Source organism: Amblyomma maculatum, chromosome 2 (genome assembly GCF_055883805.1).
Source record: "Amblyomma maculatum isolate TAMU_Amacu chromosome 2, ASM5588380v1, whole genome shotgun sequence".
NCBI lineage: Eukaryota > Metazoa > Arthropoda > Arachnida > Ixodida > Ixodidae > Amblyomma > Amblyomma maculatum.
In genome coordinates, this window is record NC_139345.1 from 17,555,001 (window position 1) to 17,569,397 (window position 14,397).

The following is a 14,397-nucleotide window of genomic DNA, read 5'->3' on the forward strand; positions in this document are numbered from 1 at the left end:
GCAGTCCACTTCGGTTCCGAGAAAAGTTCATTGCAAATATTTTTGTGGGCTAGAGAGCCTTTTTTCTATAATTGATGAGCGATTAAAATAATGTGTCTTTGAATAATTAAACTTTTACAGTCATGCAAAACCGAACAATTTGAATAAGATTTTTAGGTGACTGAATACATTTTTTTTGGCGCCACACAAAAGAGCCAAGATATGTGAAGTTAGAAATCGACTCAAAATTATCCCACTGGCTATCAGATAAACCATTGGAATAAGTATGCTCTTTCTTTGTGCGCCATTATATACTGTATGCTATTTCGAACGGTGCTCCAAGTTACCAGGAGTAGCGAAGACAGAAAAAACTTAGGGAAGGCAGGGAAGGTAACTATATATTGTTCCCTGGTCGGGGGAGACTGATGATAGGAAATGAGGAAGAAAAAGGGAAGGGGGACGCGAACATTAGTTTGGTACACAAGCTTTCAGGTAACAATAGAACCTTGTAGGCTTTGATGGCAGCCTCAAAAGAACAGCTTGAGGGGCTAGTTGGTGCTGCATAATACCCAGAATTGTGGCGCAACAAACACAAACACATGCGAAGAGACACAACACACGCGCACACTAAAAACTGTAATATGGATCTGAACACACACTTCCTCTTCACCACTCCTCTTCTTCTACCCCCAAGTACATCTCATCATCCTCTTCTTTGCCAAGGAAATAGTAGCACGTTCTTCCCCGCAGAACATAAACATCAAGTACATGTACTTCTCATTCTCATACTTCGTTTCTTCGTAGACATGTTGGGCAGGTTACAGTTTTTTCATTACATAGGGACTTCACAAGTGATGTGTTTTGAATGGACATGTCCTACTGCACATGTGTGGTGGTTGGTTGTTAGTCTGTGACTATGTGGTGGACTTTGTGACTGTCCAGTTTGGATGATGGTTGTGGTACACTGGGACGATCGTGGTGTTAGCTGCTGGGTAAAGCAGAGGTGTGTGGAGGTGTACGTGAGTATAGAATGGGTAAATGTCATGCTGGGACGATGTTTATGTTCTGCGGGGAAGAAAGTGCTACTATCTCATTGGCAAAGAAGAGGATGATGAGAAGATGTACTTGTGTGTAGAAGAAGAAGAGTGTAAGAGGAAGTGTGTGTTCAGATTCATATTACAGTTGGTAGTGTGCGCGTGTGTTGTGTCTCTTCGCATGTGTTTATGTTTGTTGCGCCACATATCTCGGTATTTGATGGGAGTCGGCGGATAGATGATATAATCTTCTGTTAAGCGTGAATATCGATGAGGTTCACTGCTAGCGTATGTGTTTCGACCGAAAAAGTACCGCGCACGCATGGAAGATGTGCGATTGTCTCATCGCATTTGCATGCTTTAAAAAAAGTGACGCTGTCGGCCATCCCAATCCGCAGTGATAACTGATTAGTAAAAGCACCTCCTAGGCAGACAACGCACAACAATGTCACTTCGCGTGGCGGTGTGTCAGGCACATAACGCGGTTCAGTGCCGAGTGCATTGAGGCCAGTGTGGCAGGAGGAGCGTATACCATACTTAATGAGAGCCTGGGTGAGCCTTATAACAATGAGTAGCATACGTGCGGATGAAATCCAGATGAGTACCATTTCGATTACAGCGATATTTTTAAGAACCCTTTAAACACTCACGCTCAGCAATCACAGATCAGGGCCGAAAAACTAGATATATTACAGATAAAGCAACTGAGCAGCTGATCTATACGCGGGAGACATTTTCTCTGTCGCAACAGCCAATTTATTACCCTTTCCTCAATGGCGAACAAACACCTACTTTTAAATCGTCCTCTAACCTTACCTTGTGCTTCAGTCTTTTATTTAACGTGCTCGCTCCTTCCAGTGATGATTAGTTAGATTTTAAGAGATTGCACTACATCAGTCACTGTGTCTGGAACCACTAGATACTCCGGTGCAATAATGAAGTCTGCAGCCCTTTAGAGATTCTTAGCAAAAATTCATCTTTTTTTCCGGCCTGTGCTTTCAGGGGGCGATGTGGCGAAATTAGGAGATGTGGACGGAATGGACATGTAGCAGCAACTGTCCACAGGAGAGCCATCCCCTCGCACTGACATGCTTTACAACATCGATCCCGTGGAGCCCGAGTCATTAGTGGCAGCATTCCGCGACTCGCGCTACAAACTGGTCTTGGATAAAAGTGGCGATAGCAGAGGTCGCTATCGAACTCCAGGAGGTCGCCGGCCTGTCAAGGATCTTGACCTACTTCTTTCCCACTCGACCGCAGCGACTGTTCTGAGAGATCTGTACAAGACAGACCGCTTGAAGTTTCCCAGAGGCTGGAGGCAACGGGCTAAGCTTACGTGTGGCCATCAGCCAAGGGATGACTTCTCTTCTCGCGATACTGAGTTTCTCTTCGATATTGTGAAAGATCCCTGTGAGCTTAATAATCTGGCAGATTCACTTCCAGAGGTAAGGGCCCTACATCCACTTTTTTCATAGCGCAAGCTGTGGCCATTGTGTTCCTTGGCGACCGGGGCGAAGCACTGCGATCTGCTGCAAATACTATTAGAACATGAACGCAGCACAGTGCCTGTAGTTCTTAACTGCTTTGCACTAATTCAAGTTCAGTGTTTTCCATAAAAGAAAGGATCTGAAGTTGCGTAACCGAGGTAGCAGTACTTATGTTTCTTTTTAATACAGTGGCATTATAATGCCCATCGTCGACAAAAATGACGGGTTTTGGATTGTAACACCTCGGTCGGCAGGAAGCAAGGTAGAATTTTCCAGTCATTGGAAATGAAGGAAATGAAAGGGAAGGAGTAGAGGGAAGAACAGAGTATGGGAGACAACTGTTGCAAGACGCCCAAGTGGTCGTCAATCAAAGAAAATGGGTCAGACGAGTCGTGAGGGGTTACACTGTGTCACACTGCGGCTACTGCACGTGACCGCGAGGGTGGAAAGGGGACACCGCGTGATCAGGGATCGATGGAATGGAGCACGGCACCCTCTCGTATGATCTGAACCCACCAGAGGCAAAAATATTTCCTGCTTATTTCTGCGTTGAATAATACTTACGCATATTATACACACTATAATCGTCTGCGATTTTGTTTTTTATTTTCCCAGGTCGTTTCTGCTCTCAAGAAGCGCCTGAATGAGTACCGAGAAGTTGCTATACCCTCACTGACCTATCCTACCGACCCTGCATGTTATCCAGAGTACCACAATGGAACGTGGGCGCCTTGGGTGGAGTCATCGTAGCAAGTACTTGAAGACAATGACCGACTAGATGTGCTGTTTTTAGACTCCTCGAAGGCTTTCACTAAAGTGCCGCATGAAACGTTATTGTACAATGCGAGTTATGTTGGTGTTTCCTCCTGTAATACTATTAATTATGAATTGTTCATCAAAAATACTGTCTGCCCTCTGGTGTGGTCAATGATTTGCCTGATGCCATTCAAGGTGATGTTTCTATCCGACTGTTCGCGGATAATTGTGCGGTTTTTAAAAACATTGCAGCACCTAATGATCATACAATTTTACAATCTAATCTACAGAATATTCATGACTAGTGTTTACAACGGGGAATGGTACTTATTACAAAGAAAAATGTTGCGATTTACAAGGAAGAAAACTACCAGCACCTTTTCTTCTTAACAACCATATTATAACAGAAGTAGACGCGCATACATATACTGGTGTCGTGCTTATTGATAAGCTAACCTGGTTTGCTCACATATTCGCCACTATCTCTTCCGCTCTTAGTCATGTGTGGTGCCTAAAGAGGGAACCTGACCTACCCCAGTACGCTTTTAGACTATAATGCCTGCTTCAGAGCCAAACTTGACTTTGCAGCCACTGTAAGGGATCCGAACCGAACAAATGATTTACTGAAACTCGAGCGAGTCCAAAGGAAACCTATTCGGTAGATTTAAATTGCATAATTATTCATCCTTACCAACGTTCTTAGATAATAACTCTTATATAAGAACGTCACCATAACATGCACTGTGGAATCTTGTCACAAAATTTAGTCTCCTAGGCTTTGTTCATAACTGCTCCTCAGGTATGCAGGAGTTAAACTTACCGGATTGCGTGCACCCACATTGTACTAGATAGACTGGACACACACCCAAACTCCCTGCCTCTAATTTTGCAAGATCAAACACCTTTAAACATACTTCTTTTTTTCCTGGAAATATCACTGGGTTGAATTTCTTGACCTTGCACATTTTCCCAGCTGCTGACACTGCAAAGAATTAGAGCGTCAATTCTTGTGTTTATTGCACTTCGCTCGTAAGAAATTTTGGAGTTGTGTTTTGTTTGTACAGCCGTGTGCATGTTTATTTGTATTTACGTTTTTATCGCTGATGCCCCTCCCGCCTGCACCAGGCATACGTAGGAGTGCAGTATTTTCAAATAAAAATAATAAATAAACTTTATATTCCTGCACTGGCGCAGAACTTCGCCATCAGCCGATATTTATTTATTTATTTATTTATTTATTTATTTATTTATTTATTTATTTATTTATTTATTTATTTATTTATTTATTTATTTATTTATTTATTTATTTATTTATTTATTTATTTATTTATTTATTGCACATACTTTCAAGGCCGATAGGTAGAGGTACATTACTTGCAGAACGAGAAAAAGAAAACAATGAAGGAACTATAAGGCACTTTGAACAGCGAGCTTGCAATTGGTGCTGATTGAATCGGCTGATCGAAGAACATCGTATGCGACGTTCTCTGAAAATCTGAAACCATAGCAGCCCTATATTGGTATCCAAATTCCCACCTGAAGGCTTCCTTGCAGGCGCTTTAATTCGCTCCAATAGCATCTTTAACGCATTTTACGAGTAAAGTTTAAGTAATATATAAACCACGATTTTGACTTCAATCGAAATTCATACAGCATGGGGAGTTACTACAACGCGTAATTCCGATCTCTCAACAGTAAGGCCCCGCAACTTCATCCCCCTCACTGTTGCATATGAGCGAGTTAAACGGTTATTCTAGCGCAAAGACGCCTCTGAACTCCGCTAGAGGTGGCACATACCCACTAAAGATGGAAAATAATTAGCGAAATAATTATGAAGTTAAAATGTATGAGCGCTGCCATACCACCGCATTTGATGTCGGTTCACGGATGGCTGGTTTCAGGGCTAGTTTTACGGCTGCTTATAATCAAAAGCATCACATAATGCAACATAAAAGAAAACAAACCCCCATTAAATATGTTAGTAATTTATGGTTGTCAATTGACAATAAAGCACTCGACTTCCGCAGGCATACGATTAAGAACATTAGCTCGCGATTTACAGTATTTATTCCCAGTTCTTCAACAACGGTACTAACGTGTACATCCCGAAACAGTGATTTGTTTGGTACCACCTGCACCTCTCTATAACCACTGGTTAGTCCGCCACGGACCCCCTACTGTAGCACTCCATCACGCTTTCGAGCTACAAAGGTCATCTGTGCAACTTTCTCGCACAAGTTAGGATACAACTCGAAGAACAACTCCTCACGTCATATGGCACTAATTCGTTTGACATCATTAAACCCTGTATCTAAATCCTGTATAGCATTAAACCCCCTATCGGTATATATATATACATATATATGGCCATTCAATAGTATAGTGGGAAATGTAGCGGTGGGGACGGGGCCCATACGATGGACCAGGTGGCGGACACCATTGTATGGGTGGTCACGTGGCAGCTCACAAATTATGAGCAATGCACTAGTTCTAATCACATGACTTGTCCGCCATCTTGAATCTGAGAGCGAAGCAGAAGCGGACGAGAAACCGGCAAATGTATATATAGTGAGCGATGCTCTTAAATATCAGTTCAGTCATTCAGTCGTGTCCGACTCTTCGTGACCCTATGGACCATGTCACGCCACGCTTTCTGGTCTCTCATTATCTTCCTAACATCACATAACTTCATCTGCAGTGCCTCGAGGATGCCATCTAACCATCGCGTTCGCTGCCTACCCCTTCTCCGGCGACCCTCAACCCTTCCCAACATCAAATCTTTCTCCAGCGACTCCTCTCTTCTCATCAGATGACCAAAGTAGCTCAGCTTTAACTTTAGAATTTGACCCTCCAATGAGCAGTCAGGGTTTATGGTCGACAATATCGACTGATTTGATCTTCTGGCAGTCCAAGGAACTCTCAAGAGTCTACGCCAGCACCACAATTCAAACGCGTCAATTCTTCGGCGGTCAGCCTTTTTCACAGTCCAACTCTCGCATCCATACATCACAACTGGAAAGACCATAGCACGAGTTATACGGATCTTGGTTGGCAGACTAATGTCTTTGCTCTTTACTAGGCGGTCAAGGCTAACCATTGCTCTCTTTCCCAGAAGCAGGTGCCTCCTAATTTCATGGCTGCAGTCTCCTTCCGATGTAATCTTGGAGCCCAAGAAGAGAAAATCTGTCACAGCTTCCACTTCTTGTCCCTTGATGCTCCAGGACTTGATAGGGCAAGACGCCATGATCTTTGTCTTTTTAATGTTCAATTTAAGCCCAAACTTCTTACTCTAAGGTTGTTGATACGTTTTCCAGCAATCTTCACTCCAGCTGAAGACTCGTCCAGACCAACCTTCCTCATGATGCCCTCTGCATATAGGTTAAATAGGCAGGGCGACAGTATGCAGCCTTGCCTCACTCCTTTCTCAATCGGAAATCAATCAGTAAGACCATGCCCAGTTCTGACTGTGGCCTCTTGCCCTTCATACAGGTTCCTGAGGAGACAGATGAGGTGAATTGGAACTCCCATCTCTTGGAGAGCTTGCCGCAATCTACTGTGATCTACGCAGTCAAACGCTTTCGCATAATCAATAAAGCAGAAGTAGCTCTTAAATATACTGCAGAAAAATGTATTTCGAAAAACGTGGATTCACACAGCTGTTACAGCGTTCGAAAGCGTTGCATAAATCAATTACGCCCAAGAAAGTTCTTTTTCTTTCTTTGTGACCCTCAAAATATACCTTATTTACACAAAGACACTCAGCGGTATTTGACTAAGGTAACAAAAATTCCTTCAATGTCTTCAATGTTTCGGTGAGCTGGATCCGCAAGTTTGATAATTTCGTAATAACTTGCAATGGCTTTCTTACGGCGTACTGTCACTACCGTGCGTCTGCGTGACGCACCGCCATCCTACTTCTTCACCGTTTTAAGAATATTTCTGCTACATTTCGCCCGGTAATGCTGTCCAGAGGCCAGCACCGTTTAAAGAACGGAATCACGCTACTACAACACATCGATACTGGCATGCCAGAAACTAGTTGGTCTGGACCTGTTAGAAAAAATGAATGATGTCCGTATAACTTTGCACAGTTTTAATCACCAACAGTCATCTGTCGAACGTTGATTCAGTAATTATTAAGGTCGTTCCCAGCATATGTTACAAAAGGACAGGTGGATAATCTGCCTCCCCGAAAATTTTCGTGCATTATAAAAACCGTATTTCTTATTCAATGACCAGTGAAGAGTTTCGCGCTCCCTAGTGAGATAAACGTTCCCTTTGTATTGTTCTGACCCCTATCTCTAGGTTGACAGTGGCGGACAAGAGCCAAAATTAACCAAGGCACCAGATACTCATACCATTCCAAACATATCTGGTATATTATCACACTTGAAATGTTGCCTTGGTATTCTTATCTAATCTTTGCGCTAATCTTTTGTCCGTGGCAAGCCCGTACAGTATAGGTTGTGGCATTAACACAGTGATAGTTTGAAGCCTCCTAATTTCAGTCTGCTAAAGGCTACAACCGGTTGAAAGAGCCAGTAGTGTGCAGCACCTGAAGCGGCCATTCGCATTTAATAGGCTGGCACAGCCAATAAATGAGCGCTGATAACGACAGTGTATTAAGTATATACAAGCACAAGTTTTGCGTGCGAAATCTAAAGGTAGTTTAGCGCTAAATAGGCTTAGTTTGGACTACTAGGCTTACCTAAACCTAACCTTAACAAGAAGAAATTATAGTTAATGTGTATTCAAAGAGACTTCTAGGCTTAGATAGTAGCATTACGATCTAAGATGCTGAATTATACATAGGAAGGCATACGCCAACATGTCTTCAGGCACGCATTTTTTAACGTCCGTCTCAACCCGGTTCAGTTGTGTTCCTTATGCTTGATTAGCTTTCATCTTGATTTGGATCGTACTGCTTGTGGTAGTCAAAGTCACTCATAGCAAGTCGTAGTATAACCATGCTAGCCTTGGTTGTTGCCATAGCAACATTCGGTTATGCGTGCGTTAACCGGAAAGATACGAATTCCATCGTGCTAGCATTGAAATGCATTCGCTCTAAAAATTTGAATAGAAAAAATTAGCAATCTACTACCTAATTATTATCGGCAAGCAAGGAACAAGACTCAGCATTTTGAGAGCAGGGCCAAAACTGGACGGAGCGAGAACACAACACAGGTGTTATGTGTGTGCGTATGTGGTAATTGTATATACATTTATTTTAATTGATTACGAGTGTTAAGCGAACAGATTTCATTAGTTTTAGTTTTTTTAAGATAAGGGCTTGTGGCACATGATATTTCCGATGGCCCTTGCGTTACCTGGTGCGTGCTTTCGATCGTAAAGCGATTACAAGAACGAAGATCACAAACAGCAGTATAGGGCATACAAAACTAATTCGCCCAGGTCTAATTAAACATGATAGCTTCAATGCACAGACGGGTAAAGTCAGGCATCAGTAAAAACTCAAGAACAGTGCAATGTTGATCTCGTGACATAGCATAAATTGCATATTTAAGGGCTGATTTTATTTAAAGTTGACCTTCTTTCTCCAAAAGGCTGAGAATAAATAAAAGCAACGTAAAGCAACACATTGGAGGCTAAGGGATTATGCATACGTAATTTACTTACGAATATAGGGAGGGCAAAAGGGCCTAATAGAATATAGCAAGCAAGCGACTTTCCGGAGTGCAGAGCACTGAGATACTTAACACTGAAACAGTCATAATCGGATAACATTTTTATTGTGCACAATTCGGATGGTGCAGAAAAATTGGCAACTCTTGAAAAATCGGCTTTAAATAATGTGATAACATACTAATTGCGTACTTTTACTGTTCTTTATGATAGACGTCATAGTCATTTAAGATGTTCTGTAAAAGCGCTCAACAAGTGGGCTGTGACAAAGGTTCAAGCGTTTCAATCTCAATAAGGCTGCACCCAGGAATAGAATTGAACATTATCCAGAGGGCCAAGAAAAAGCTCGCATCTGGGAACAGAACACGATTAGGCAAACAGCACAGCTCGCGCTATCTGGCGACGTCATAGGCACTACAACGTCGACAGTGCATGGCAGATGTACTAACTACAGCCGCAAATTTTCATGCAAGCAAACTCATGCAGACTATCACACATTGTGGCAGCCACAGCGAATCTGCTTTCAAAGAAAGTCAACCATCTGTGCGCGAATTTGGCATTAAGATTCGCAGCACCAGCTGTCGGTAGCAAGTGTAGATAGGGTTTTGCTATTGGTCCTATCCACCATGTCACTGACCCCCCACGACAGAAATTCAGCTCTCCTTGCTAAATGTGCGCAATACGACAGCTGGCTGCGAGTCTGCAACATTTCCACGAAGGTTTGTTTTGATTGGTCGATCTATGTGCATAAGTACGTAGCGCCATCTGTCTACAAGCTGCGTACATGAGATCGTAGGGCTTTCGGAGGCCGCCGCCGCCTGCAGGCGCCACTATGCCACTGCTAAAAAGTAACGACATTATGTGAAATATGCCACTCAACCACAAGCCTTCGCACACCTTCCTCGTCCGTTCGTCGCGCGTCGACCATGCTTACCAAGTAAACATCATACCTTGCAATACTAATGCCCTTTTCCATTCGTTTCTCCCGTCGGTAGAGTGGAATCGCCTTTCACTCGACATCGCATTAATACAAGATCACGATTCATTTCTCTCATCAATGGTGCAATATCTTCAAGATGATCAGTGACACACTTTTTTTTCCTGTTTATTATTATGTTGTTTCAGTTCTTCCGTTTTTATGCTTGTTTGTTCCCCGTGTGGTTATTCTTTTCACTCTATAATGATGTTTTATCACCGATTATGACTGTACTATTTTCTTTATTCTACTATTGTTTTGTTTGTTCTGTATTGCCTTGATTCGTTTAGCCTTTATTGGGTGGTGTTAATTTCAGGTTCTATAATTTCTACTATATATGGTGTACCACTTCCCTCTGTAATGCGCGTGCGCTTGAAGGTAATAAAAGAAAATAAAAAGCCTTTTTGAACCAAGATCGGTCTCAATTACCCGGAATACGGTTATGAAATACGGGTCGTTAAGTTCCTCAGATCGGAATGGAGACGCCAAGCACGCCTGTACCGAGATCTCCTGAATGTCCAGGTTTGTAGCATGGGCCATGTTTCCTCGAACCAACGTGAGCTGCGGGCGTTCCACACCATCGCCGACCAAACAGTGTTCCTCTGGCAGCAAGTGCTGAGAAGACAGGGCCAGGCCTGCTCAAGATTCACAGTGACCACAATACAGTGTGCGCGTCGTAGGTGATGTAACCTTGCCAACCTACGTTAGCCGTGTCCTTTCTCGCGTCCCTAAGTTTGCTGTGCCGCCCAAAGAATAAAGGCCAGAGCAATTTTCTTTAGTTTGTCAGGTGTCGCGCCATACCTCGAACGAGGCCAGTACCAGAAGCTGTTGGTGTTCAACGCCTGTCCTTGTCTCGACTTTGTCCACGTCTTTTTCGTTCTGCTTGTACTGAAAAATATGTGCTAACATGCCCAACTCACTGCATTAACCACACCTAAGTTTCATAACGCATGCCAAGTACCAATCGAGTTTCTGACGAAGGGGAACGAAGTCATCGACAAGCTGATGGAGCAATGTACTTATGTGCCAGTCAAGTATTCCCAATGGGAGACGTCCATTGTCCCAATACGAAAAAAGAGTGGAAAGATTAGATTTTGTGGAGATTACAAGGCGATCCTGAACACAGTTGACAAGTGGGAGGCTTCCTCGTTGCCTTCATCCGAGCAACTGCAATAAAGAATAGCCAGTTGTGCAATGTTTTGTAGTCTTGATTTGGAGCAGGCCTATCAGTAGATAAGCCTGTGTATAAACGATGGCTGAACACACCGCCATGCTTTAACCAAAACTATTTATAAGCGACTTTTCAAGAGCTACCGATTACAATTTGGGTTGGAGGAGGTTGTATTTCCCAACACTTCGTGGAAGGACTTTAAAGTGGCCTAGGCGGAGTCCAGTGGATTTTACCGATATTCTCATTGGCGGAAGACAGTCGCGGAGCACGATGAAATAACTCCAGAAGGTGCTGAAACGCATCAAAAAAGATGGATTTTGCGCGGATGCTGACAAGGCTGGAGCTTTCAGCCACTTATGCCGAACGGCTATGCTCTTCTGAGGCACAGTGTTCACTTGCCTGAGCAATACATGAATACGTTGTGGAGGTCTGAGTCACTCCCGCCTGACGGATTTGCCTTATTGCGGCAGTCATACCGACACCACGCACCTTTCTTCACCAAAGCTTGAGCCCAAGAGATCGACAAAGGCTATTAATGGGCATGCCCTTTACAGCGCATCTGCTGTCTTCCTCTTTCTTATGCAGCACTGGACTATTTTCTGATATCAGCTGTATCGCATAACATTTTTCTTCTGTCTTTTTCTTTTAAATCTGTCATTTGGTATTTACTAATGTAATTACTATTACTTTTCTTTTCTCTGTTAACCTCTTTGTGGCCAATTTTTATGTATGCATTTATCCGCATTTTCCATTTTCATGTTTCCTTAATTATTTTCCATAGACCGGTATATTATATTTTCAGATTTCAGAATTCAGTTTTTTGTTTTTTTTTTTGTGTGTACGTAATGTACAGCTTTCTCCCAACCGATTCGGACACAATTTTATTCTATAATTTCATAGTAATGGACGTCTTCTCAAGCTGTCAAGGATTTTATGCGTGATGTTTTATGTTTCTTTTTGCCTCCATTAGTTTCCTATTCGCGACGTTTTTCAATACTATTTTTTCTCATTTCATTGCAGACTTTGGTAACCGCTTTATATACATATATTTATTTTTTCTAGACTGAAGTGTGTTTCGCATATTCACTTTAAAGTTATATTTTTTTGCGAATTGGCTAATCCTTAATGCACAATTTTTATATTTCTGTTCTCTCTTCTTTTGCAGTTTCTGGCTACCCACGGACATTTTCTTCTCTGCTTCCTTCTTTCCTAGACTTCTTTATCTTTTTGTGCTTTTCTTTCGCTTTTTCTTTCTTTCTTTATCCTTTTTACATTTCATATATCTATCTATTGTAACTAGACAGTTGTGATCTTTGTTTCCTTTTGTATCTTTAATGTACATTTTTTTACATTTTTATGTCCATGTTTTTTTTTTCATCTAAATTATTTTTTTTTATTTTGGCCGTTTAGCTCCTTTTCTTTTATTTTAAATTGGATTAAGCCTGGCAAAGATTTGCTGGTCCGGGCTCCCTCTCTCTTTCTTTTACATTTTTTTTCGTCATATTCTGAGAGGAATAATAAAAGGTAAAAAAAAAAGGCTGTATTCAGAGTTGAGGAAGCGATTTACCTGGTGTATTACATCCACAAGGATGGAGCAACTCCTTCAACAGAAAGGGTAGAAACCATCAAGAAACCTTCGGAGCTGATAAAAAAGGAGCTGCAGTCGTTTTGGGCACTTGAACGCTTATCTCTTCTTCGATAAGGGCAAATATTTGCCTGGACGAAGGCGGAAACAGAGGCGTACCATTGCGCCGAGGTCCTTCTGGAATCTTCGGGCGTTCTTATGATGTGTCATGTCCCATTGTCTTGGCTTGTGATGCCTCTCCGTATGGGTTAGGAGCGATGTTGAGCCAAATGGAGGAAGATGGCGCGGAAAGACTAGTGGCTTTTGCATCTGGAATATCATTCCGGGCCGAACGCAACTCCGCAAATGAACCGCGAAACTTAAGCCTTACTATATGGCTTCAAGAAACTTCACCAGTATGCTTTTGATCAGAATTTTCAGCACGTGACGGATCAGAAGCCGAAGAAACGGGCTCGGCACGTCAACTGCAATAGAGCTTGCACAGAGCGAGCATTGCTCATGATGGGGACGAGAACAAAAAGCTTTAACTGGATGAGAAACCTTTACTAGAGTTTTCGTATCGTGCCAAAGCGGCGCCTGTAGAGCCTTCGCCTCGAATGCTGCTCTGGAGTCTGCTACTCTCGGCGTACAACAACGTGCCAGGCTCCAAAATGTCGCCTGCAGACGTTTTCGGTCGTCTACCGCTTCCGATCGAGTAGGATTGCAAGCCACCGCTGGGAGATCTCTTTCTGATCGGCGCAGCGCCAAAAGTTCCGCTGTATTTAGCCAAGGCAACCTCTTTGACACAGACTGATGCCATGCTCTCACGGATTTGTCCTCGGAATTTACAAGGCTGGCTGACCAAGAACGGACCAGAGGACTTCCGCCTTTTTGTGGCAAGGAAGAATGAGCTCTCAGTCTACCGAGCTGTGCTTTCAGGCTCAAGTGGGGCACTTCCGAGACCTGCGCGGGATCAAGCACTCGACATTCTTCATAGCACACACCCCGAGTTGGTGCACATGAAAGGTGTGGCTCGCAGCACAGTCTGGTGGCCTGGTATCGACAAGTCATACTGAGCGAAAGATGGCTGGGTAGCAAGTGTACCAAGAAACTCCGCCTGCTCCGAGTACAGCATCAGTGCGCCCATTGGAGTTCATGCGGAATCCTTGAACTCATTTGCATATAGACTCTGCTGTCTCCTTTAGGTGTGAAGTTTTCGGTAGTGGATTCGCCTTCCAAACTGTTGGACGCCTCTCCCTCATAAAACAAATACAGCATCGCAGAGCTCAAAATGTTGCGGGCTGTTTCCACGTTTTGGCATTCCAGAAGTCTTGGTGTCGGAAAATGGCACTGCATACACGTCGACAGAATATGCAGATTTTGCCACCAAGAATCAGATCCAACACATTATCGTGGCACCATATCACCCGTACTCGAAGTTTAAAATTTAAGAAAAATGGTTAAAAGTGCTAAGCAGGTTGTAGGAAGGGAACTGGGCGAGAAAGTTTTCACGTTTCCTGCTGGGCCAGAACATTTTGCGCAGCGCGACACTTGGGAAGATACCTGCTGAACCTTTGATAGAGCGGCGCCTGCGATAATCTGTGGGTCGTTTCCACCCCGACTGTACACTGGGTGAAGCATCTTTCAAGCATTACTTCATGAACGACTCACGAGTGTGGCAGTTTTGTCCTGGAAATGCGGTGTACGCAAAGGTCTATCAAGGCAGTATGAAGTGGGTGCCAGGAGTAATGTTTTCAGTCACCGGAGAATTTTCATACGAAATTCGC

At 43.2% G+C, this 14,397-nt stretch overlaps 1 pseudogene across 1 annotated transcript in view; it reads left to right on the forward strand.

The window, feature by feature from the left end:
* Nucleotides 1-4,433, forward strand: part of LOC146198067 (arylsulfatase B-like) — a 31,258-nt pseudogene extending 26,825 nt beyond the window's left edge. The window contains exons 9-10 of the transcript XR_014704940.1: nt 2,016-2,458; nt 3,116-4,433. The product of XR_014704940.1 is annotated as an arylsulfatase B-like (transcript). The remainder of the gene's footprint in view (nt 1-2,015; nt 2,459-3,115) is intronic.
* The last annotated feature ends 9,964 nt before the right edge of the window (nt 4,434-14,397 follow it).